At 43.9% G+C, this 26,134-nt stretch overlaps 1 long non-coding RNA gene across 4 annotated transcripts in view; it reads left to right on the plus strand.

The window, feature by feature from the left end:
* LOC307176257 overlaps positions 1–26,134 on the plus strand; it is a 126,022-nt gene that overhangs the window by 62,912 nt on the left and 36,976 nt on the right. Inside the window, exons 2-6 of one of the 4 annotated variants that reach the window (XR_013824667.1) lie at positions 7,762–7,893; positions 9,923–9,989; positions 12,205–12,324; positions 13,481–13,642; positions 24,784–24,883. This is a non-coding gene — a long non-coding RNA (uncharacterized lncRNA). Of the gene's footprint in view, positions 1–7,761; positions 7,894–9,922; positions 9,990–12,204; positions 12,325–13,480; positions 15,904–24,783; positions 24,884–26,134 lie in introns of those variants that run through there. The other 3 variants (XR_013824669.1, XR_013824666.1, XR_013824668.1) reach the window with 3 other exon arrangements.

Below are 26,134 nucleotides of genomic sequence, written 5' to 3' on the forward strand. Positions count from 1 at the left end.
CCCTTGTGTGTAAGTGATTGCATTATAATATTGCTGCCTAAAGGAACAGACCCCACACACACACCCATACACAGAGATACTCACAGACACTTAATAATGAACCAGAACCTACCAACAGGTTTTTCCCTTTTCCCTTTTTCCCCCAGTGCGTAGAGAAGAACCTATGCCTGACCAAGTCAGGAAGACTTATCATCTTATGCTGTTTGCTAAATTAACAGAAGGGGAGAATGGCCAACCCAATAGAAGCTGAAAAAAGTTTCTTTAAGCCAAAAATCACTTCTCAAGGTTTAGCATTTTTAGTAGAGGCATATGAGAATCCAGGGACCCAAAGAACTCTTCTGATATTCCTAGAAAAGAATGTCACTTCTTCTGACCCTTAGGTGGCCTTTATGTGTGGGCAGAGTAGGTAGTGCCCACGTGGCACGACCATAAAGGGGCCAGGAGAGTTTCCAGAAACAGCTGCTTCTACTGCTTCAGTATTTAAGTGTTGACTTTCACTGCATGGCATCATATAACTATTGGGAATGAGCGCGAGCTCTTGGGAGCCCGTGAGATGTGAGTGTGAGTTCACACTCTGTACTGATGAGCTGGAGGAGCCCGAGGCTCCATCCTCTGTGCGCTGGGAGCGACACCTCCGTCCGCCTCGCGCGGCTGCCGTGTAGACGCAGTGAGCTAACTTGTATGATGCTGTGTCTGCCAGCACCGTTCCTCCCCATTTTGGGAACAGCCCTCTTCCTCCTGCCTACCGGCATCTTTCCTGTCCATCCCCAATTGAGATGTATCTGGAAGCTGCCACGTTCTTTCAGAGTCCGTGGCCGTGATTCATTAACCCAAGGTGGGGTCCCAGCGAGGAGGTTTTGAATTGGACCTGGGAACGTGAATTAAGGGCTAGTGCCGTCCCTCCTTGGACGCAAAGCTGCGAAATGGCAGCGTGATGCTGCAGCGGCCAAGTTCATAGTTATTTGAAATGAGTCCCATTCATTCAAAATTAGTACTGAAAGCATCGACCATCGTCCCCATTTCTACTTGCTTACCTCCCTTCTCCTTTCAAGTAACGTCATTCAGGATTTTGCCTCTACTTCTCCACTAAATCTGTTCTTATCAAGGACACAATGTCCTCTGTTTTGCTAAACCCAACAGTTGCTTTTCTGTTCTTTTATTAGGTTATGGCGGCATTAAATATAGTAAATCCTCCTTCTGCCTCAAAACACTCTTTTGTGCTGTTACTTCCAGAGCTCCACCCTCTCCTGTTTACATATCGTATTTCTGGTCACTTTTTATTCAGCCTCTTCACTGGTTCTTTCTCCATTCCAGCTCTGCTTGTGAGAGTGTCAGCATAGGATCTGGACTGCCCCATGCTACATTTTTCAATCTTTCCGTACACTCTCCTCAGATAATCTCAGCAGCCCGCGGCTTTAAGCACCATTGTGACACCAGTGGTTCCCTAATCTAGAGCTCCCAGCTCTGACCTCTCCCTAGAAGTCCGGACTCTTATACCCAGCTGTCCATGAGGCATCTCTATATGGATGTCTAATGAGTAACTCAAGGACCTGAATACCATTCTTAATCTTCCCCTCTCTAAAACCCTCTCTCCTCTCATCTCTCATCTCATTTCAGTAAGATATCAATCGTTCAAGCCAAACAATGGGGTTGCCTTTGACTTGGTTTCACAAGTCCCTTCTCTTCTGCCTTCAATGACTGTTTCATGATTCCCTTCTAGATATGGTCTCAGATAAGGCCCATGGTCCACAATTTACATTTCTTATCACTGAAGGCTGAACTCAACCAAAGAGAGCCCTCCCGCAGACTTGAGCTTAGCTCAGATACTGACCAAGGATTTTTCTAACACCTGATCCTAAAGATGCAATCAGAGTCACACTGGACTTGTCCCATTGTGTCTCTTCAGGTGACCTCTGGTCACAAGTAGGTCTGAAGCAGTTACAGCTGACACCTCTGAGCTAGCCTTCCAGAAGGAGTGATTGCTGTCTCTGGGACCCCAGGCTCTGTGCTCTCTGAGACTGTCCTCATAATTAGATTGTTCTCCTCTATGAAAGGAAGAGCAGAAGCTGAGCCATTCTCTCACTATGTACTGAATAGACTTTTCCTACTATATCATTTTAGAGGTGTAGATTCTAAAGGCTGGTTTACAAACTGGAAAAAAAGAGCTGCCTATTATTCACATAGTGAGATTCTCAAGTGGAGCTAGTGGTTTCGTTGTACCCTGCTGTCTGTGAGGCCCTACCTAACGCAGAGACTGATCACTTTAGGACCAGGACGCTACACATGAATGAATGTGCTCAGATGGGTGTGGAGACAGGTGGGTAAGTCCACTCTGAAGGTCACTGTTACAGGCTGAATTGTGTCCCACAAAATTCATATGTTGACGTCCTCACCTCTAGTACCTCATAACGTGACTGTATTTGGAGACAGCATCTTTGAAGAGGTGATTAAGTTAAAATGAGGTCATTAAGGAAGGCTGTAATCTCCTGTGACCAGTGTCCTTATAAGAAGTGATGAGAACACAGACAACACAGAGGGGAGACCACGTGAAGCCACAGAAGGATGGTCGTTCACAAGCCAAGGATAGAGGCTGCAGAGCCAACGCTGCTGACATCTTGGTCTTGGGATTCCAGCCCTGCAGAGCTGTGAGAAAATAAACCCCTGTTGTTTCAGCCACACAGTCTTTGGTACCGTGTTATGGCAGTCCTAACAAATAACACGGTTGCTGTGTCATAAGCTCTGGAACTCCACGGGCCACAACTACAGGGGAATAACCCTCCTCCAGACCCAGGCCTCAAGAGACCCTGCAGAATAGAGGGCACTTAGAGGAAAGAGAAGACAGAGTCTCCAGCAGACGAAATGCCTCACCTGCTCTATAACTATATCCTACCCACCCCAGAACACTGGAAATAAGCCCAGGCAAGGACCCGAGGGATTGGGAGTCGTAGCCTGTAATGCTGGGCAAGGCCACTGTTGCATATAAACTTCAGTCACCTCACTGGTAAAGTGGAGTTAGCCCTTTGAGCCTTCCAGGACAGCTCAAGGGGATGACGGACAGCAAATCAATTTGCTAACTCAGACACGCTCTACAAATGTGAGGGGTTCCTCTTATTATTTTTCCTCCTGTTTTCATTTAACAAAATCTAACCAGTGGCCCATTCAGCCGCACTGATGAATGCCCCCTGCCTCTGAGGTTGCCTTCTTCATTTGTTTCCATTTCAAACACCCTGTGAGCAGAGTAATTGAGTTTGAATTGCTTGGGCGATCCTCCCCCCTTATGGTTCATTGCAAGGAGAGGCTCACAGTTGCTAATGATTTATTATTTCGCCTCATAAGTGTATTTGTTGCTTGTGCCCAGCACAGTAGCTACGTAAGGGCAGCACACATGTGCCGTCACTTCCAATACGGACATGAATAAATCCAGGCCAGCCCTTCTGCCTCAATCACTTATGGAAGCAGCTCTTCGCCCTCTAAAATGGAAATGTTTTTATCTCACAGCCCCTGTCGCGGGAGCTGTGTCTAAATTAACTCGGTGTCCTTAAGCGCCCTGGCTCACATGCAACACTCAAGGTTTCCACTGCTCTGGGAAAGGGAGAAGGATTCGGTGATTTTGCAAGCCCAGAGATAATCCTGTAATTAGAGGCCACGTGTAAATAAAAACAGCTCACGTGTTAGATTATTCATTATATGCTGAGCATTTTACAGTATAGCTTTTCTAAGACTCACACAACTCAATGAGATAAGAATTATTCTTGTCTCTTTTTACAAGTGCAGTGGTTTTTAAACATGGCTGTGAATTCTTAGACAGTCCTTCCAAGGTGAGGTAGGGTCTATGTCTCTTTCCCTCAAATCTGGGTGGGCTCTGACTGTGTTGGCCGACAGAGAAATGACACACAAGGTGCTCAGTGGCTCCAGAAACGTGTCATACAGAGGCCACACTGAGTCCACCTTGATTGTCGGAAGTCTCACTCTTGGAGTCCAGAACCACCGTGGAAGGTGTCTGACCACTCCGAGACCGCCATGCCGGGAAACTGGTGCCTTCCTTTCGGTCAACAGTTCCATATGCACCCAGCCTCCTCATTACTCCTGCCAAAGTGCCAGACACGCCAGCAAACTCGTCTGGGATCCTCGGGACCAGCCATCTGCCAACTGAATACCATCAAGTGACTCCTTTGACACCATGTAGAACAGAAGTATGACTCAGCCAAGTTCTGCCTGTGTTTCTGACCCACAAAATTATGCAATATATTAAAATAGATGTGGATTTAAGACAACAGTTTTGGAAGAGTTTGCACACAGCAGTAAAGAACCCAAATACCACTTGAAGAAACAGAGGCAGAAAATGTGAAGACCTTCCGAGATCACGCTGATGACATGTTGTGGATCTCAGGTTGGACTCAAGAGCGTCTGCCTCTACAGTCTGACTCTTTGACAATACTGCCCTTTAGTAGAAAATCCATAACCATATAATTATGTTATGAATAAGACCGGAAAAAGAAGTAGGAATCAGTTCAACAAAAGAAATGCTTTCCTACAGTGAGACCTGCCAACACTAAAGGTGGGGAAGTTTCAGCATTTAGAGAAATGTCCAATACGTGACTTCAAATCCTTCCCCAACCCCTTATCAGCTGTGTGACTCCCAGGAACTCAACTCCTCTAAACCTTTGCCTTCTCGCTTGTAAAGTGGAAAGATAGTAACTGTGAGGTTCAAATGAGATCAAACCTAGAAGAGAGTGCACACTAAATTTTAAGTGCTGGGGAAATCCTCAGAAGATAATTCCCTCCCTCAGGGATGGTCATCCAGCAGGTGCCATAAAGCAGTGCTTGGGACACTTGGCAGTGGATGAAGATAATTTTCATTGTTACGACGGAGGCGGTGCTACAGCAAACTGCTGGGTAAAGGCTAGAAATGCTGCTAAACGTACTATGGTGCACAGGACGGTAACCCCTCCTTCCCACCCTAACAAAGAATTATCTAGTCCAAAATGTCAATTGCAATGCTATTTGAGAAACGCCCTCATAAAAGAATCTCTGTTAATCTTAGAAGTTAAAATAGGAAACACTTAAGATACCACCAAGTTTGAATTGCATTTCTCAAAAATTCTATTATTCAGGTGTTTAACGTGCTAGGATTCTGACCTTTAACAAGTCTATGATCCCTAGATTATAAGATCTAAAAGATATTATGTGTTGTGATTCTAAGAAGCTACAATTCTAAATTCCTGGTATTCTATATATTATCCTAAGGTTCTTTAAATCTAAGACTACTTTTCTAAGCTTCTGTGATGCTAAGATCTTAAGAGGCTTTAAATTTAGATTCTAGGGCATCTTGAGGTTATGTTTCTAATAAACTCTATGCTAAGAAATAAGACTTCTGCGCTTTTACAGCACCATAATGCTGCCATTCTAAGATGGTAACGTGCCATAATGTACATTTATAGATTCAGTCCGGAGCACGGAAATTTACTGTGTTGAAGGTAAGGAACTAAGCTTTATCCTTAAGCTTAGATTCCCAATCTGCTTTTATAATCTTAATAATGGTGTTTGAGGAATGGAGATTTCCATTGAAATGCTTCTTTCAGTGGATGAAAGTTCAATACCCATGATGCAGTATAGAGTTACTGGCTCAGTTTTGACTAAGTTGCACATTCTTGGATATAAAGAGGATACTAAAATTTGTATGCATTTCACTGAAAAAACGTACTTGTGGGATAAATCATAAAGTAACTTTATTGTTAGTCTTCTGTTGTCTCTCTGCATATACTCTGTGAGGTTACAGAGGTTACTCTGTGCTCCTGGATTACATTTAGGGTCAGTCTTATACTCCTTCTGGTCATGTATGAGTAATTAACATACAGGTAATCAAGAAGCAACTTGTCTGTTCCAGTGAAATAAGCAAGACTTTAAATTTCATTCAAGTTGTAGCTAATACTTCTCTTTCCTGGAACTGACTTACTGCCAGCTGGCCACCTGTACTTGGGGAAGATTCATGGTTGACTCCCTTTTCCTTTCTCCACATTGCTCTTTTATTATCCTACCTTCCTAGTCCTGAGTCCAGACCCCTCCAGGGCTCAGGAATAGGGATGGGGGAGAAGGAGAGGAGGAAAAAGGTAGGAAATGTCTCACTTGACTGAACTGTGGAGGGAGGACTGAGGTCCTCCTTGGGGTTGGCGAGTGTTTAAGCACACCTCTCTCTCAGGAACCAGCTGTGAATTTCTCAGATAAGCTCCTTCTTCTCTGTGGCTTCCCTCCTTGCCCTTCCCTCCAGGTCCATCAATGCGTCTCTATTTCAGCTGATCACACAGGGCTTCTCTTTTAGTCTTAAGCCACCTGCGGTATGCCTCTGGTTTCCTTCTACGCAAGTGCACTCGCCCCGCTCAAGCAAGATCTAAGGCAGCTCTCTTGCAAGGAGCCCACGTGGGTCTAAGGGAGACCACGACATAATCTTTGTCTTTAGAAATTCTGAGAGTTCAAGTCAGTCGTCAGTCCCCATTCAGCCACTTTCTCCTTCCCTAGAGCCGTGAGTCAGCTAGTCCCTTGTCATTTAAAAGTCTCAGGTGTGAGTCAGACACTAGTTCACTGACAGCCCTTCTCTGAGTGATCCCTTCAACCCCTCTCTTTCACCTGAGGTGGAAGGAGAATGCTTCCCAGGCCACCCACACTGAGCCTGGTTGTGGAGAGGATGGAGTGAGATATTAAGATAGATGAGAGGCCTTATCCCAAAACCCTCTTCTAACCACCAACATTTTTTCAGCTGCTCCAACATCTTTCATAGTTCAGAGCAGGGGTCAGTAAATTATGGCCTTCCAGCCAAATCCTGCCCGCTACCTGTTGTAATAAAGTTTTATTGCAACACAGCCAGGCTCATTCATATTGATGTATTGTCTGAGGCTGTGTCTGCTTTTCAACAGCGGAGCTGAATAGATGCACCAAAGTCCAAGTGGTCCACAAACCTACGCCATTTACCATCATGTGCTTCACAGAAAAAGCTGGTGAACTCTGGGCTAGAGGCAAGGGCCATGTTCTGCTCCCTTCTTTTATAGGCACCGCACAGTCCTCTCTTGCTTCTCCTTTTAAATGTTAACATCTATTATATTAGGACCTATATTAAACTGAGACTAAAGTAACTTTAACCTGCTGTCATTCTGTTCATATTTAACTACCTACTCATAAGCCAGGTATCGTAGCAGGATATCCAACCAAGTTACCTTGTTTAATCCTTGTAAAGATACCATGAGGCAAGCAACTGTTCTCCTTTTACAGAGAGGATATTTGGCCTCAGAGAAGCTTAGTAACTTGCCCAAGGATACACAGCTAATAACCAGCTGATGTGGGAATCAAGCCAGGTCTGCCTGAGTCCAGATGAAATGCTCTTTCAAATACCTCAATTCTCTCCAGCTGTATTTTCCAGAGACTGGAAACCATATTGTGAAGCCCACCCCTTCTCGTTACCGATGCATTTCCTGTCCGCAGGGGATTTCAGTGCTGTTGTCATCACCTCCGGAGCACCGGAGCTGGGTGTGCTGGAGGCAACCCTTTGTTGGGTAACAAGAGAACTATTTATCCAATCACTCCTTTTCCGATTCCGGTTGATGCCGTCAAGGTCATCATCTGAAAGGGTGATTTTCGGCTTAGAACTCTTCATTATGAATCTCCAACTTTAACTTACCTTTTGCAAGTAACAAATAGAAGAATTAGGAAAGAACTTTTGACATATTCTGGACTACTCCCAACGCCATTTCCCACTGTTCCATTTTTCAGATGAGAAAAATGAGATCTAAAGGAAACCAAAAATAACTGGTACCAGATGACACAGCAATTAACTACTGAGTTAAGAGAAATGAATTTCAGGCTCCAAACCTAATCTTCTCTCTAGCATCACTGGGACAAAAGGTAACCAAGTCTTTTGCTCTTTTCCATCTTTTTGAAGAATACTCTGTGTTTGCCAGTTAGATACAGAGGTCTTTTATTATGCTGTCAAAAAATACATAAAGAACAAATATTTCAGAAGCTAATAGAAAGGGTTACATTTGTTAAATGAGAAAGACCATCAAGCCACTCCTGGAAGAAACAAATTAATCCAGGATTTATGGGAAGGGGGAGGGGATACATGAGGGCCACAACAGACAAAGGCCAAGGAGAGTTTGGGAGCAACAAAGACAAAACCATATTTGGTTAGACTGAGAATGCAGGGCTTGAGTGGGCGTCATAACCGTACTATATGCTGGATTTTGACAAGATAGGTAGACTGTATATAAGATTATGCCAGATCTTCCTTTTCCATTATACTAAGAGACCTGGTAAATTCTTAATTACTTCTATGTCTTTTTAGATGTCAGACTGGTGTTTCTTTTAAATATGACATATGCTGTGACTTGACAGACGACTCATTTTTGTTCAAAGTACTTTAATATTCATAATCCTCTGTCCTTTCATCCATCTAATTCATTTCTTGATTCACACCACAGCACACATATCTCTTGAGTTCTCTACATTGTCTTGGGCATAACTCTCACTCATTCCCTCAGGCACTTCCTTCATGAAGCCTCTCTGATCACCACTGCTGCAGGGTGTATGTGTCCTGTTGCGTTTTCACCATGCCCACCACGGTGTCTGGTCCGTAAAAAGCCTCCAGGAAACATTGTTATATGGAACTGAGTTGAACTGTAACCCCTGTCTGGGGTACTGGGGACCGAGGTGAATAAGTCAAAGGCTTCATCATTGAGCATCGTAACATCTGGTAGTGAGAAGTAAAGGAAGGGAAGGGAAGGGTACGAGGGAAGTGCAGAGGGAAGCTTCACTTAGAGGCTGACCCCACGCTCTCTCATCGTTGAACAGATGAAAGCAGAAAGGCCACTCTGGCTGGCCCAGATAGAGACTCGTTCTTAAAGGAAGAACAAAATTAAAATTCTGAACCTCTCAGTCCATGTGTTGCCAAGTACACTGCACTGATTACTTACATCCCATGACTGTAAGAGGCTTTGACAAGCAGCAAGTGTGGAACACACTGGGAGTTGATTGTTCTACTGAATAGGCTCTGGGTAAGTTGGATAAATGAAAGGCATGCTGCTTGCCTCTGAAATCCAGGCTGAGGAAATAAAGTGAAATTGGCAAATACACCATTTCAAATGAACTCCAGCCACCACCGTCAAAGACACCAGAGTGAAACCAATATATTAGATTCACAGGAGACATCCGAGGTGCTCAGTGTATATTAATTGGCAGTGTCACTGCTGCGGCCACATTATGTACAGATACACTGAACCTCGATTCCAATTCAGCACACATTTATTAAAGGCTGGCTCTTCACTTATTTATTCATTCATCACTCGATCTACAAATGTTTTGTGTGCCCAGAAACATGCTGGGTGCTACAGAAACAGGGTAGAGCTTACCCAACGTTGCCCTGCCTCGAGGAAGTTCATAATCTAGTGAGTGACCCACGCAGTAAATAATCACGCAAATAATCAGTCAAGATTTGATAAATACAAGGAGGAAAAATACAGACCGTGAAAGGAATGTATCATCAGGGGCTCTCATCCAGCCTGAATGTCAGCAGGCGTCTCCCTTAGGAAGTGATATTTAGGAAAGGACATGAGGACGAGGTGGAGGGAACCAGCTGACAAGGTGGGTTCTCTAGTTAGGAGAAGCACCTGTGTCCTCTGTCACAGTGCTGGGGGCTGTGTGTAGAGAAGTAGACAAATAAGACCCGTGATGACCCACGGCACTCAATGCTTTTGAGGCAAATAACAGAAATCTTGGACAAACTCGAGTATGAACAAGAAAGAAGTGTATTATCTCATATAACTGGAAACCCAGGAGTTGGGCAGCCTCTAGCAGAAGCACATGCGTAATGTAACATAGACTCGGATTCCTTCCATCAGTCTCTCCTTCTCTCTCTCACTCTATCCCTCTCTCCTAGCCTCAGCTCCAGATTCCTCCTGAATCGGATCCTGGCATCCCTTGTAGAACCAAGAGGGCTTCCAGAGGTAACATGGCTTCTATGCATGCTGCCTTGTTCATGTTCAGGGGGACAGCCCAGAAATCCCTCCCTCAGTCATGAGCGGTTGGACATATCCTTCAGTTATCTTGTGATAATTAAGGCATTTCCCCGAGTCCCAGCAATCACAGGGGAACGTCATACACTGATTGGTTTAGGGAAATCAGAATCTAAACTCTGGGGCAGGTCATGGAGTCACCATCCACTAGAAGGGGTAGAGGTAGGTGTTGAAGCAAAATCAGAACTCTGGGGAGAAAGGAAAAGCAGGCTGTGTGGAACAGATGTTGAGTTAGCTACCATCAATGTCTGCTCCACTGCTTTCCACAAACACAGAAAAAACTCATGTCCAGCTTATAGCTGGATGCAAGATGTGAAGAGAGTAGCATCAGCTTTGGTTGTGAAAAGACTAGATTTTATTCCTGTTCTTCTATCCACTGGCCGTGTAAGTAGATTAGCAATTCAATATCTCACTCTCAGCTTGATCATCTTGAAAATGGGGGAAAGAATTACAGCTGTACAGCATGCTTTTGAGAATTAAATACAATAATGTAGACAATGAATTTGATATATGACAGATAATCAGTGTATGTTCCTTCCTCCCTCCCTGCCTTCCATCCGTCTTGCCCCAGAGAATGGGGACACATTGATTCTCAATGGTAAGCAGAATCTGTGGAGGCTCAGTTGCAAAGTTGGGTTTGAAAATGGGCAGAGAGGGCCTGCAGAGAGCACTTTTTGCATATAATACGACATTGGAGACAGTAGTATTACTTGACCTTGAAGAACAGAGAGACACCAGAGCATGGATGAAGAGTGTGTATGTGTGTGATCCCGAGTGTATATGGGGGCGGGGTGAGAGATGAAGACAGAGGAGGTGTAGGTCTTGTCTGGTCACGGACAGCCACCACGCTGGCCTCAGAATCAGCCTTCCTTTTGATGGCTAAGGCCATCTTACCAGATCAAGTTCATTGCATGCCTTCTTTTCAGCAGGAGTTCTTTCTCAGTAGGTTCCTCAAGGCTCACACAAAGAGGCTACGGCAGGCCAGCCCCACCTGTCCACCCAAGTGCCCAGACTTGCATCAGTGGGTTCTCTAGTTAGTTAGGAGAATCAGCTGCTTAGACTCACCCCAGGCCCCACCGTAGGTCAGTACGTGTTTAACCAAAGGCGATGGGGACTCACTCAATGCAGATGTATAAACTGGTTTCTCTGGTGGCAACACCAACAATGGAAAGATGGGGTCTGACTTTGCTCTTGTTTCAACAATTCATAAAAGTAAATAACGAGGTTGTAAACCGGGAGAGGGCAGAAAACATGAAGACAGACTTTTGATAAAATCCAGAGGTCTTAGAAAGCTCTTGTATGTGGAGGGGGGTAAGAAAGAAAAGTAGAAATCTAATATTGCTTCCAGAATTTCATTTGGAACAACCTGGGATATTGTCAATTTCTTCAGTGAAATGGGGAACATGACGAGGAAAATGTAGACTATTTGGGAAAAGGGAAGTAGCTCAAAATTGCTGGAATGTATGTTTTGAGGAGGGGTTGGCAGGAAATGAGGCTGCAGACATTGACAGGCATTAAGGAATGAAGAGCCTCTTACAGTAAAATGTTTGAAATTTATTCTAAAGGTAAAGAAGAATTAAAGAAAGTCTTTAAAGCAAGGACATGTTGTCTATATTTTTGAAAGAAAGACCCTTCTGGCTGCACCGGAAAGATGGACTGAGTGATGGCAGACAGAGGAGATTTCTGTAAAGATCCAGGTGACAAGCAAAGAGAACCTGAAAATAAGGAGCAAGAAGGAATGAAGGAGGGAAGGGTGGAGAGAGGAATGACTGGATAATGGAGGGACTCATCTGCCATCTTAAATGACTTCTGTTTTAAGAGGCAGAGAAGCCCGAGTTTGGAATAACCAAGCTTTAATGATGGAACATCAATGGATCCGTCATTTCTGTAGAAATGGTGTAGTAATGGCTTCAGATGCTGAAAATGGAGCCCAGACTCCACGCAGGCATCTGGGTAAGACTCTACCACCTGGAGCTGAGAGCACATGAAGAACAAGAGATTTGGAAAGTTCAACTTCTCTGAAAAGAATGGAGCTTTTCTGTTTGGAGAGTTTACTCTTACTATGAAATATCACTAATGGGTTATTTTAATATTGTTCACATTTCAGGCATTCGTGGTGCCAATATTACCCTTGTTTACCTTGCAGTTCTGACACAGGGAATCCCTCGATGGCTGAATTGGGTCCCAGCCCCCAAATTCATATGTTGAAGCCCTAACACCCAGGACCACAGAACATGACTGTTTTTAGGACTGCGCCTTTAAAGAGGTAATTAAGGTTAAATCAGGTCACTGGGGTGGGGCCCTAGTCCAGTGCTGCTGATGTCTTTATATAAAGAGGAGATTAAGATACAGACAGACCCAGAGGGAAGATCATACAGAGACACTTGAGGAACACAGCCATCTACAAACCAGAGAAAGAGGCCTCATAAGAAACCAACCCTGCCGCCATCTTGATCTCAGCCTTCTAGCCTCCAGAACTAGAATGAGAAAACACACTTCTGTTGCCAACCCTGACCAATCAACCAGAGACCTCACTATCAAGCCCAGTGGGTTAACAGGAAAACAAAAACTCAAAGACATGGTGACTTCTAGAAAGCACTCATTCTTACCACATCCCACCCCCAACTCTGGCCTTTTAGATTCACATAGGGTTTAAGATTGAGGACATTTCTGGAGGGCCACTTTAACTAGAAGTGAAGTGTCTAAAGTACTTAACAGTCTGAACCACAAGAGTATGATATATTTGGCGAACCCCAAGTGGGATGCATTAGCTGGTTCTGGGTAAAGGTCAGACCTAGGAGCAGCTTCCTACACGGATCACCACTTTACGGTTCTAGCTCCTTCTTCCGTGACATCGGTGGGTGCGCTCACTGGGTTACTATTTCCTCACATTATGGTTAGAAAATCTAAGACATCAGATTGGGTGTTAGAAAAGGGATTGGGAAACAGATGGGGAAATAGGCAGAATTGGCCTTAGTCTTGGTAAAAATGTTTAGTTTTAGCAAAATGAAGTTTTCCATAGGTTCAGCCTTGTATATTAGTCCTTTGCTGATGGTTTTTGCATTGAAGTCAGGGGCTAACACAGAGGGTGATTTTCTTTGTTTTCTTCTGCGTGTGTGCCCATCTCAGGACTTCACAGGGAAAAGAGTGATGGGGTAAAGGGAGATTTGAATACTACTATGCCACCTGGTAAAAATATAGACTATAGAGTAGTAGTTCTATTACTCTGATGTCCCCAATCTTGCCATCATTCCTGTGTAATGGGAAGCCACTGAAGGCACTTAAGTGGGGACTGATATAGTAAGATCTGCTTTAAAAAAACACATGGTGGGTAGACAGGATATAGATGTCACCCAAGGTAGAGAAACCCCCTAAGACGTTGCTCCAGGGGCCCTCATTCATTCTATCCACTTATTTTACAGATATTCATCATGCGTGTATTTTGTGAAATCGATCTTGGCTCCGGAGGCACAGTGACTGAGAAAATCAAAGTCACTGCCTGCACAAAGTTCTACTATAGAGGAAGAAAACAAGGGCTAAGTACGGTGCCTGGGGGCTGCTGTTAAACACCGCAAGGAGGTCAGGTAAGTGCTCACTGATGAGATAATACTGAACACAGTGACTGGAACGCGAAAGCAGGACATGAGGACGTCTGGGGAGGGAGGATTTCAGGCAGTAAGACTAAGTGGAAAGTCTCTGAGGCAGGAATGTGCTTGGCTTGCTGGGGGAACAAGCAAGAAGGCCAGTGTGGCTAGCACAGATTCAGTAGCAGGGAGAGGGGCAGCACATACATTTGGAAAATCAGCAGGGGTAGGCAGAGGGAGAATAGATGAAATGAGGACTTATAAAATCTTCCTGTCTCTCGGTCAGACTTTCATCAAAATGCTATTTTAGTTTTCCTCTGGGGTCCCCTATCTCCTCATCGTTCCCAAACAATAGGAGGCTGGTGCAGGTGGTGAGGGTGACATTGTACAGGCGCTGACACGTCAAAGGCAGGAGGGCCTGAGTCAGGACGGCTACAGAGACGGGCTGCAAAGATGAACACGGTGCTCACCGACCTTCCGTACAAAGACAGCACCTGTGACCGGCAGCCAGGCGGCGTAGGTGTCCAGAGTGGTGATGTTCACGTGCGTGGTGCAGTCTGTGGAGGAGGTGAAGAGTCTCTTAGCCTCGGTCCTGATTCCTCAGGTCATCCAGTTTCTCCAGTCATAGCTGTTCCCGTAAACACTGCCACAAGGTGACAGCATCCCAAGCTGTGGAGAGGCGCTAATGTGTGAGCTGCCACCAGGTGCTGACCCCCCTTAGCAAATGCCCTGTCACTTCCCAGCAGCCTCACGAGCAGCTCTGCGCTGGGCAGGAGGCTCTCTGCTCAGCCTGGGGCCTGCCATGCTGGTTGGGCTTCACAGTCACACCTGCTATATGCTGCTGCATCACTGTTGTGATCAAGAGGCGGAGGAACAAATGCAATTGTGCTCCTTTTAAGCTCTTTTTGATATCATCATCATCGTCATCATTGTCATCACCGTCATCATCATCATCATCATAAACATCTACTCAGTGCTTGCTGTCTGCCTGGCACAGTGATAAACACTTGCTCAGAACCTTACTGAATTCTCCAACAACCAGGAGGTTTTATCACCCACGTATTTAGATGAGAAAAATAAAGGAGAGAGTAATTACATAATTTGCCCAAGTTCACACAACTAGCTTGGGCTCACTGACCCAGAGGAAAGCTAACCTGTCCTCCTGCCAGGATGGTAGACAGAGCTGCACCCCTGCCCACCCTGGGCTCTTTATAAAGACCAGGGGACCTTACATCACTTCCTTAAGGTCCCACAGCTTGTTCATATCAGGAGCTAACACACACCATAGCAAGTACTAGTCTAGTGGCTTTTACGAAATTTTTATTTATTCTTCACAGCAACCTGAATTTTACAGATGAGGAAACAGAGCCCAGGGTCTGAGAGCCACCAGAGAGCTGGGCAGGGGCTTGAGTTCCAGACTCTCTGATAACCTTTGCCCCGACCCCCGTGGTGTCAGGACTCACTTTGAGCAGAGCACGTGCCAGGATTCAGATTTTTAGTGGACAGATTTTGTCTTAGAGCAAACAAGCCAGTGCAGCACCACAAGACAGAAACAGAATGGGAGCCACACGTGCACTTCCTACTTTTTTGAGTAGCCACATTTTTAAAAAGAATTGATAGTCAAGTCATACTCCCGAGAAAGGGAGGATAAATTTTCATCCTCATTCCTGTAAGAAAACTGAAGACAAGAAAAGATCCATAGAGGCGAAGTCCCTGGACTTAGAGTCACTGAGCGAGCTGAATTCAAATCTCCCATCTGCCACTAACTGTGTGACTCTGTGCACTGTATGTAAACACAGTCTTTGCTGCATCGTCTGCAACTTTAAACTCTAACGCCAAGCATCTCAGCACATCATGCTGATTCGTGCCTCCATATGTCTCTTCCAGACTAGGGTTTCTTCCCTTCCTGCTACCTACCCTCTTGTAAAACCGATGCTTATCCAAGGAAATCTGACAAAATGATTGACTTAGCTAAGCTGATACCTACTAGCGCTCCAGCTACAATCCAACTGAATAAGCGCGTCTATGCTTTTTACCTCTCTCTCTCTGCCCCCCCTCTCCCCTTCCCCGCCTGTGTGTGTGTGTGTGTGTGTGAAAGAGAGAGAGAGGGAATTCTGAGGGATTTCTTCCTCCAGTGTAGTTGAGATTAGGATAAATTGAATTGTTGGTTCATGACTATACCGAAGCTTCTTGAGTGTCCAGGAGAGACTCAGTATCAGATGGTTAATCTGAGACAAAACCAATAGCCAGGACTGCGCCATCAATAGACCTGGGTTTACAGTTTGCAGAATAATATTATGAACTTGAGGGTCAGCCTTCTGTTTGCCACTTTCGTCTTTGTTTGCACCAGTCTCACTCAGACCATCTTGCTCTACATGCTGACGTTCAGAACACACTGTTCCCTCTACAGCCATGTCCCGGGGGGCTCCCTTTCTTCCTTTGAGTGTCAGTTTAAATGTCACTTTCTTGGAGAGGTTTCCTTATGCAGACTTAACAAAGTAAAACCCACTCTTTTGGACACTATTTCAACCTCTATTTTTTCCTTCATAACATGTATTTTAGTTCACAATGCTTTTTAAACGTATAAGTACGTGCCTGTTTGCTTGAATATGTTTTTTCTAGACTAAAATGCAAAATTTATAAAGTCAGATATTGGTTTCTTTTATCATTGTTGTTGTTCAGGTTTGTCCTCATTACCTAACATTATTCATGGTACTTAGTAGGTAATCAATAAATATTTGTTTGGGAAAAACAACAGTGACAATAAGGAAATGAGGAAGGAAGGAAGGAAAGCAGGGTGGGTGGGAGGGAAGAGAAGGAGGTTGAAAGAGAGAGAGAAGGAGGGAGGAACAAATAAACTAACGGACAAATGAGAGGGAAATGCAATGAAAAAAGAGGGAAGGAAAGAAGGCAGTTAGGTAGGCACTCAATTTAACAGAGCCTCATATTACCCTTGTGTATTGGGACTCCTGAGTGGAATTAATTATCAAGGATTTTTGTGTGATAATCAAACCATGCAAGTTGTAAACAGTAAAACACTATGCAAATCAGAGCCATTAAGGTTTGTCAATAACTCTTCCCCGCCCCCACCAGAGGCATCTACTATGCAGTACCTAGAACATACTTGGTGTCTCTTTCCTTCTGCCCTGAGTGCTTTCCTCTCTGCCTTCATTCCTACTCACCCTTTAAAACTTCCTCTAGGACTTCCATGATGCCCCGTTTTCCTGCATTTTGAGGTAGGTATCTCCTCTACATTTTTGTGGGGTTCCATGGGCCTCTGGTGACTGGGGGCAGGGGGAGGGACAGTAAGCCACTGCCCTGATCATGTGGTTTTGGTTTTTTTTTCATTTTAACATCTTTATTGGAGTATAATTGCTTTACAATGGTATATTAGTTTCAGCTTCACAACAAAATGAATCAGTTATATATATACATATGTTCCCATATCTCTTCCCGCTTGCGTCTCCCTCCCTCCCACCCTCCCTATCCCACCCCTCCAGGCGGTCACAAAGCACCAAGCTGATCTCCCTGTGCTATGCGGCTGCTTCCCACTAGCTATCTACCTTATGTTTGGTAGTGTATATATGTCCATGCCTCTTTTCTCGCTTTGTCACCATTTACCCTTCCCCCTCCCCATAGCCTCAAGTCCATCCTCTAGTAAGTCTGTGTCTTTATTCCTGTTTCACCCGTAGGTTTTATATGACATTTTTTTTTCTTAAATTCCATATATATGTGTTAGCATACGGTATTTGTCTCTCTCTTTCTGACTTACTTCACTCTGTATGACAGACTCTAGGTCCATCCACCTCATTACAAATAGCTTAATTTTGTTTCTTTTTATGGCTGAGTAATATTCCATTGTATATATGTGCCACATCTCCTTTATCCATTCATCTGTTAATGGACACTTAGGTTGTTTCCATCTCTGGGCTATTGTAAATAGAGCTGCAATGAACATTTTGGTACATGATTCTTTTTGAATTATGGTTTTCTCAGGGTATATGCCCAGTAGTGGGATTGCTGGGTCATATGGTAGTTCTATTTGTAGTTTTTTAAGGAACCTCCATACTGTTCTCCACAGTGGTTGTATCAATTTACATTCCCACCAACAGTGTAAGAGGGTTCCCTTTTCTCCACACCCTCTCCAGCATTTATTGTTTCTAGATTTTTTGATGATGGCCATTCTGACTGGTGTGAGATGATATCTCATTGTAGTTTTGATTTGCATTTCTCTAATGATTAGTGATGTTGAGCATTCTTTCATGTGTTTGTTGGCACTCTGTATATCTTCTTTGGAGAAATGTCTATTTAGGTCTTCTGCCCATTTTTGGATTCAGTTGTTTGTTTTTTTCTTATTTAGCTGCATGAGCTGCTTATAAATTTTGGAGATTAATCCTTTGTCAGTTGCTTCATTTGCAAATATTTTCTCCCATTCTGAGGGTTGTCTTTTGGTCTTGTTTATGGTTTCCTTTGCTGCATAAAAGCTTTGAAGTTTCATTAGGTCCCATTTGTTTACTTTTATTTTTATTTCCATTTCTCTAGGAGGTGGGTCAAAAAGGACCTTGTTGTGATTTATGTCATAGAGTGTCCTGCCTATGTTTTCCTCTAAGAGTTTGATAGTTTCTGGCCTTACATTTAGGTCTTTAATCCATTTTGAGCTTATTTTTGTGTATGGTGATAGGGAGTGATCTAATCTCATACTTTTACATGTACCTGTCCAGTTTTCCCAGCACCACTTATTGAATAGGCTGTCCTTTCTCCACTGTACATTCCTGCCTCCTTTGTCAAAGATAAGGTGACCATATGTGCGTGGGTTTATCTCTGGGCTTTCTATCCTGTTCCATTGATCTATATTTCTGTTTTTGTGCCAGTACCATACTGTCTTGATTACTGTAGCTTTGTAGTATAGTCTGAAGTCAGGAAGCCTGATTCCTCCAGCTCCATTTTTCGTTCTCAAGATTACTTTGGCTATTCGGGGTCTTTTGTGTTTCCATACAAATTGTGAAATTTTTTGTTCTAGCTGTGAAAAATGCCAGTGGTAGTTTGATAGGGATTGCATTGAATCTGTAGATTGCTTTGGGTAGTAGAGTCATTTTCACAATGTTGATTCTTCCAATCCAAGAACATGGTATATCTCTCCATCTATTTGTATCATCTTTAATTTCTTTCATCAGTGTCTTATAATTTTCTGCATACAGGTCTTTTGTCTCCTTAGGTAGGTTTATTCCTAGATATTTTATTCTTTTTGTTGCAATGGTAAATGGGAGTGTTTTCTTGATTTCACTTTCAGATTTTTCATCCTTAGTGTATAGGAATGCCAGAGATTTCTGTGCATTAATTTTGTATCCTGCTACTTTACCAAATTCATTGATTAGCTCTAGTAGTTTTCTGGTAGCATCTTTAGGATTCTCTATGTATAGTATCATGTCATCTGCAAACAGTGACAGCTTTACTTCTTCTTTTCCGATTTGGATTCCTTTTATTTCCTTTTCTTCTCTGATTGCTGTGGCTAAAACTTCCAAAACTATGTTGAATAAGAGTGGTGAGAGTGGGCAACCTTGTCTTGTTCCTGATCTTAGGTGAAATGCTTTCAGTTTTTCACCATTGAGGACGATGTTGGCTGTGGGTTTGTCATATATGGCCTTTATTATGTTGAGGAAAGTTCCCTCTATGCCTACTTTCTGCAGGGTTTTTATCATAAATGGGTGTTGAATTTTGTCAAAAGCTTTCTCTGCCTCTATTGAGATGATCATATGGTTTTTCTCCTTCAATTTGTTAATATGGTGTATCACGTTGATTGATTTGCGTATATTGAAGAATCCTGCATTCCTGGAATAAACCCTCTTGATCATGGTGTATGATCCGTTTAATGTGCTTTTGGGTTCTGTTTGCTAGTATTTTGTTGAGGATTTTTGCATCTATGTTCATCAGTGATATTGGCCTGTCGTTTTCTTTCTTTGTGACATCCTTGTCTGGTTTTGGTACCAGGGTGATGGTGGCCTCGTAGAATGAGTTGGGGAGTGTTCCTCCCTCTGCTGTATTTTGGAGGAGTTCGAGAAGGATAGGTATTAGCTCTTCTCTAAATGTTTGATAGAATTCGCCTGTGAAGCCATCTGGTCCTGGGCTTTCGTTTGTTGGAAGATTTTTAATCACAGTTTCAATTTCAGTGCCTGTGACTGGTCTGTTCATATTTTCTGTTTCTTCCTGATTCAGTCTTGGCAGGTTGTGCATTTCTAAGAATTTGTCCATTTCTTCCAGGATGTCCATTCTATTGGCATAGAGTTGTTTATAGTAATCTCTCATGATCTTTTGTATTTCTGCAGTGTCAGTTGTTACTTCTCCTTTTTCATTTCTAATTCTATTGATTTGAGTCTTCTCCCTTTTTTTCTTGATGAGTCTGGCTAATGGTTTATCAATTTTGTTTATCTCCTCAGAGAACCAGCTTTTAGTTTTATTGATCTTTGCTATCGTTTCCTTCATTTCTTTTTCATTTATTTCTGATCTGATTTTTACGATTTCTTTCCTCCTGCTAACTTTGGGGGTTTTTTGTTCTTCTTTCTCTAATTGCTTTAGGTGCAAGGTTAGGTTGTTTATTCGAGATGTTTCCTGATTCTTAAGGTAGGATTGTATTGCTATAAACTTCCCTCTTAGAACTGCTTTTGCTGCATCCCATAGATTTTGAGTCGTCGTGTCTCCATTGTCATTTGTTTCTAGGTATTTTTTGATTTCCTCTTTGATTTCTTCAGTGATCACTTCGTTATTAAGTAGTGTATTGTTTAGCCTCCATGTGTTTGTATTTTTTACAGATCTTTTCCTGTAATTGATATCAAGTCTCATAGCGTTGGGGTCGGAAAAGATACTTGATACAATTTCAATTTTCTTAAATTTACCAAGGCTTGATTTGTGACCCAAGATATGATCTATCCTGGAGAATGTTCCATGAGCACTTGAGAAAAATGTGTATTCTGTTGTTTGTTTTTGGATGGAATGTCCTATAAATATCAATTAACTCCATCTCGTTTAATGTATCATTTAAAGCTTGTGTTTCCTTATTTATTTTCATTTTGGTTGATCTGTCCATTGGTGAAAGTGGGGTGTTAAAGTCCCCTACTATGAATGTGTTACTGTCGATTTCCCCTTTTATGGCTGTCAGTATTTGCGTTATGTATTGAGGTGCTCCTATGTTGGGTGCATAAATATTTACAATTGTTATATCTTCTTCTTGGATCGATCCCTTGATCATTATGTAGTGTCCTTGTCTCTTCTAATAGTCTTTGTTTTAAAGTCTATTTTGTCTGACATGAGAATTGCTACTCCAGCTTTCTTTTGGTTTCTATTTGCATGAAATACCTTTTTCCATCCCCTTACTTTCAGTCTGTTTGTGTCTCTAGGTCTGAAGTGGGTCTCTTGTAGACAGCAAATATATGTGTCTTGTTTTTGTATCCATTCAGCCAATCTGTGTCTTTTGGTGGGAGCATTTAGTCCATTTACATTTAAGGTAATTATCGATATGTGTGTTCCCATTGCCATTTTCTTAATTGTTTTGGGTTCGTTATTGTAGGTCTTTTCCTTCTCTTGTGTTTCTTGCCTAGAGAAGTTCCTTTAGCAGTTGTTGTAAAGCTGGTTTGGTGGTGCTGAACTCTCTCAGCTTTTGCTTGTCTGTAAAGGTTTTAATTTCTCCATCATATCTGAATGAGATCCTTGCTGGGTAGAGTCATCTTGGTTGCAGGTTTTTCTCCTTCAACACTTTCAATATGTCCTGCCACTCCCTTCTGGCCTGCAGAGTTTCTGCTGAAAGATCAGCTGTTAACCTTATAGAGATTCCCTTGTGTGTTATTTGTTGTTTTTCCCTTGCTGCTTTTAATATGTTTTCTTTGTATTTAATTTTTGACAGTTTGATTAATATGTGTCTTGGCGTATTTCTCCTTGGATTTATCCTGCATGGGACTCTCTGTGCTTCCTGGACTTGATTAACTATTTCCTTTCCCATATTAGGGAAGTTTTCAACTATAATCTCTTCAAATATTTTCTCAGTCCCTTTCTTTTTCTCTTCTTCTTCTGGAACCCTTATAATTCGAATGTTGGTGCGTTTAATGTTGTCCCAGAGGTTTCTGAGACTGTCCTCAGTTTTCATTCTTTTTTCTTTATTCTGCTCTGCAGTAGTTATTTCCACTATTTTATTTTCCAGGTCACTTGTCCGTTCTTCTGCCTCAGTTATTCTGCTATTGATCCCATCTAGAGTATTTTTCATTTCATTTATTGTGTTGTTCATCATTGCTTGTTTCATCTTTAGTTCTTCTAGGTCCTTGTTAACTGATTCTTGCATTTTGTCTATTCTATTTCCAAGATTTTGGATCATCTTTACTATCATTATTCTGAATTCTTTTTCAGGTAGACTGCCTATTTCCTCTTCAGTTGTTAGGTCTGGTGGGTTTTTATCTTGCTCCTTCATCTGCTGTGTGTTTTTCTGTCTTTTCATTTTGCTTATCTTACTGTGTTTGGGGTCTCCTTTTTGCAGGCTGAAGGTTCGTAGTTCCTGTTGTTTTTTGTGTCTGTCCTCAGTGGCTAAGGTTAGTTCAGTGGGTTGTGTAGGCTTCCTGGTGGAGGGTACTAGTTCCTGTGTTCTGGTGGATGAGGCTGGATCTTGTCTTTCTGGTGGGCAAGTCCACGCCTGGTGGTGTGTTTGTTTTGGGGTGTCTGTAGACTTATTATGATTTTGGGCAGCCTCTCTGCCAATGGGTGGGGTTGTGTTCCTGTCTTGCTAGTTGTTTGGCATAGGATGTCCAGCACTGTAGCTTGCTGGTCGATGAGTGAAGCTGGGTGCTGGCGTTGAGATGGAGATCTCTGGGAGATTTTCGCTGTTTGATATTATGTGCAGCTGGGAGGCCTCTTGTGGACCAGTGTCCTAAAGTTGGCTCTCCCACCTCAGAGGCACAGCACTGACTCCTGGCTGCAGCACCAAGAGCCTTTCATCCACACGGCTCCTTAATTTGGGATGATTCATTGTCTATTCAGGTATTCCACAGATGCAGGTACATGAAGTTGATTGTGGAGATTTAATCCGCTGCTTCTGAGGCTGCTGGGAGAGATTTCCCTTTCTCTTCTTTGTTCTCACAACTCCCAGGGGCTCAGCTTTGGATTTGGCCCCGCCTGTGCGTGTAGGTCACCGGAGGGCGTCTGTTCTTTGCTCAGACGGGACGGGGTTAAAGGAGCCGCTGATTCAGAGGCTCTGGCTCACTCAGGCCGGAGGGGTAGGGAGGGTCACGGAGTGTGGGGCGGACCTGCGGCGGCAGAGGCCGACGTGACGTTGCTAGCCTGAGGCACGCCGTGCGTTCTCCCGGGGGAGTTGTCCCTGGATCCCGGGACCCCGGCAGTGGCGGGCTGCACAGGCTCCCCGGAAGGGAGTGTGGATAGTGACCTGTGCCCGCACACAGGCTTCTTGGTGGCGGCAGCAGCGGCCCTAGCGTCTCATGTCTGTCTCTGGGCTCCGCACTTTCAGCCGCGGCTTGCGCCTGTCTCCGGAGCTCTCTCAAGCAGCGTTCCCAATCCCCTCTCCTCGTGCACCAGGAAACAAAGAGGTAAGAAAAAGTCTCTTGCCTATTCGGCAGCTCCAGACTTTTCCCCGGACTCCCTCCCGGCTAGCCGTGGTGCACTAACGCCCTGCAGGCTGTGTTCACACCGCCAACCCCAGGCCTCTCCCTTTGCTCTGACCGAAGCCAGAGCCTCAGCTCCCAGCCCCGCCCGCCCCGGTGGGGGAGCAGACAAGCCTCTCGGCTGGTGAGTGCCGGTCGGCCCTGAGCCTCTGTGCGGGAATCTTGCCGCTTTGCCCTCCGCACCCCTGTGGCTGTGCTCTCCTCTGTGGCTCCCAAGCTCCCCCACTCTGCCACCCGAAGTTTCCGCCCGCGAAGGGGCTCCTAGTGTGTGGACACTTTTCCTCCTTCACAGCTCTCTCCCGCTGGTGCAGGACCCGTCCCTATCCTTTTGTCTCTGTTTAGTTTTTTCTTTTGCCCTACCCAGGTACGTGGGGGGTTCCTTGCCTTTTGGGAGGTCTGAGGTCTTCTGCCAGCGTTCAGTAGGTGCTCCGTAGGAGTTGTTCCACGCGTAGATGTATTTCTGGTGTATCTCGATCACGTGGTTTTGTAAGAATCTCTTTAGAAGCCTGTCTTCTGATTTGGTGGTTAGCTTCCCAAGGGATGTCATGTCTGTCTTGTTTATTATGATACCACTACTTAGCCAAATCACTGGCATATAACTGTATATTGAAACAATAAGCGCAGAGGTGATTGGATAAGTAAATACGTGAGTGAATGAATAAACATTTTACACTTGCTGCACACAGGAGCTTTTTTTGGTGAGCATTCTCATACACTTCCTAGCATCTAGTTTCAAATATAATAGGTACCTAAATGCATCGCAGGTTTTTTTGGATGGCTTGTTATTTTCTTACAAAAGAACCACTGTCTCTATGGTTATGCAGCAAAACCAGACTGCAAACAGGAGTGTTCTGTTCATCAAGAGAGGCCAACAGGTGTTATTTTAGAGGCATCCACTGCCTGAGAGCTGAGCCCTTAATTTACTCTGATGACTACCTTAAGTAGCCAAAGTGACTCGGAAGCCCTCCCTTGAGACATTCATTGGAAAACACAGTTTGAATTAGTCTAATAACTGAATGTCAACCGACTTCTACCACAAAGCAGTGAGGTGTGCTTCCCTCTTTACAAATCAAGTAACCCAGAAGAGTACAGCCTCAATAACCACTAATAAGGGTTCTCAGAGGATTGAGGCCAGCAAGGGAATTCTTTTTACCTGTAGCCTACAGTCCAAATACCTTACCTTAGCATCCACTACCCTTAATGAGTCGGCCCTGACTTCCCCAATCATTGAAAACACTCCGCAAAATCCCACGAGCATTTGTAAAGAAGTGGAGACGACAGCGCATTCCAGGTTGAGGGAACAATTTAAACAAAGGCAAGAAAGTCAGTTAAGTTCAGTAATTCTATAAGGTGCATATGTGGGAGGAATTAATGATAAAATAGGGAAACGAAGGTCTGATTGTGAGATATCTTGGAATAAATGTTGCTCGGTCTTCTGGTCTGAACAGAGTGGTATAGATATATTTTTCCTTGTCCCTCCTCACTCAGCATCACCATAAACCCTAGAACGGGTGCAGGAGACAACCAAGGAGAACTCTGAGAGGTGTAAGAAGGCCAGCAGGCTCGGGCTCCAAGACTGGAAGAACAGCTCAGGGGCAGAGCATCTTGTCTTCTCTCGCCCAACAGAAGAAGGTCACCCAGGCCTGGCGTTCACCAATCCCCGACCCACCAACAGAATAACATGCAGGCAGACGCATTCTGGCCCCGGATCAAACAAGAGTCTCTCTGGATACATCAGGTTACTCACTCAGACACCATGAATAACCAGAGGATAAACAAAGAACTCTTCCCCCACTGGGCCTGAGACTCCCTCTTTCTGCTGAAAGGTTCTGAGGGGTCAGGGATAAAGCAAGAAAAAGACAAGAAAACCAGTGGCTGTGTCCAGGAAGCCTCTCTTTCCTCACAGGCTTAACTGAGATTCCCCCTTCCCACTCAAAGACACCTGGGGAGCAGAGGGGGTGGGACTGGGGTCCAGTAGGTGGACCCAAACCACGCCCCTCACCAGTGGAAGGCATCCGACAGCAGACTTGGGGAAATGCCTTCTGTACCCTCCGCAGCACTAGCCAGGACAGGGAAGGCCCAGCAGCACCAAACCAAGCAGATGAAAACCACGCTGCGCACATTCTGAGGATTAAACTGCCACTAGAACCATACTCCACAAAGTCAGCCAAAGCCTGCATTCTAAACCTAAACTTGGTGACTTGCTAAAAGAAGAGATTTTACTAGGACCCAAAGCATTCTAACATACAGACGCTGTCCAGGACGCAACTGAAAATCACCTAGGATACCAAGAACCAAGAAAATCACAACTTCAATGAGAGACGACAATCAAGTGACGGTGTACAAGGGCGAATCAGACGTGGGAATTATATCGTTGTAAGAGAAGGATGTTAAGGCAGTAGTTGTAAAAAATGCTTCAAAATTCAATTATAGATTCTCCTGAAACAAAAGAAAAAATAGAAATTACAGCAAAAGAATAAAAGTTTTATATAAAGAACTAAATGGAAGTTAAGAAACTAAAAAATGCAGTAACAGGAAAGTCTCACTGGATGAACTCAAACAGTAAAGTAGAAATGACTTGTCGATCAAGACTGTGTGATTGACACACAGATCAATGGAACACATGTCAATGGAACACAATAGAGCTCCTACTGAGAGACTCACATAAATGTGCTCAACTGATTTTTGACAAGGGTAGAAAGGTAATTCAATGGAGGAAGGATAGCTTTTTAAACACACAGTACTGGAGCATTTGGGCACCCATAGGCAAGGAAAGAAAGAGTTATCCTAACCTACTCTCAACACACTATATAAAAATTAACTCACCATTGATCATAGA

Source organism: Stenella coeruleoalba (assembly GCF_951394435.1).
Source record: "Stenella coeruleoalba genome assembly, chromosome: 17".
NCBI lineage: Eukaryota > Metazoa > Chordata > Mammalia > Artiodactyla > Delphinidae > Stenella > Stenella coeruleoalba.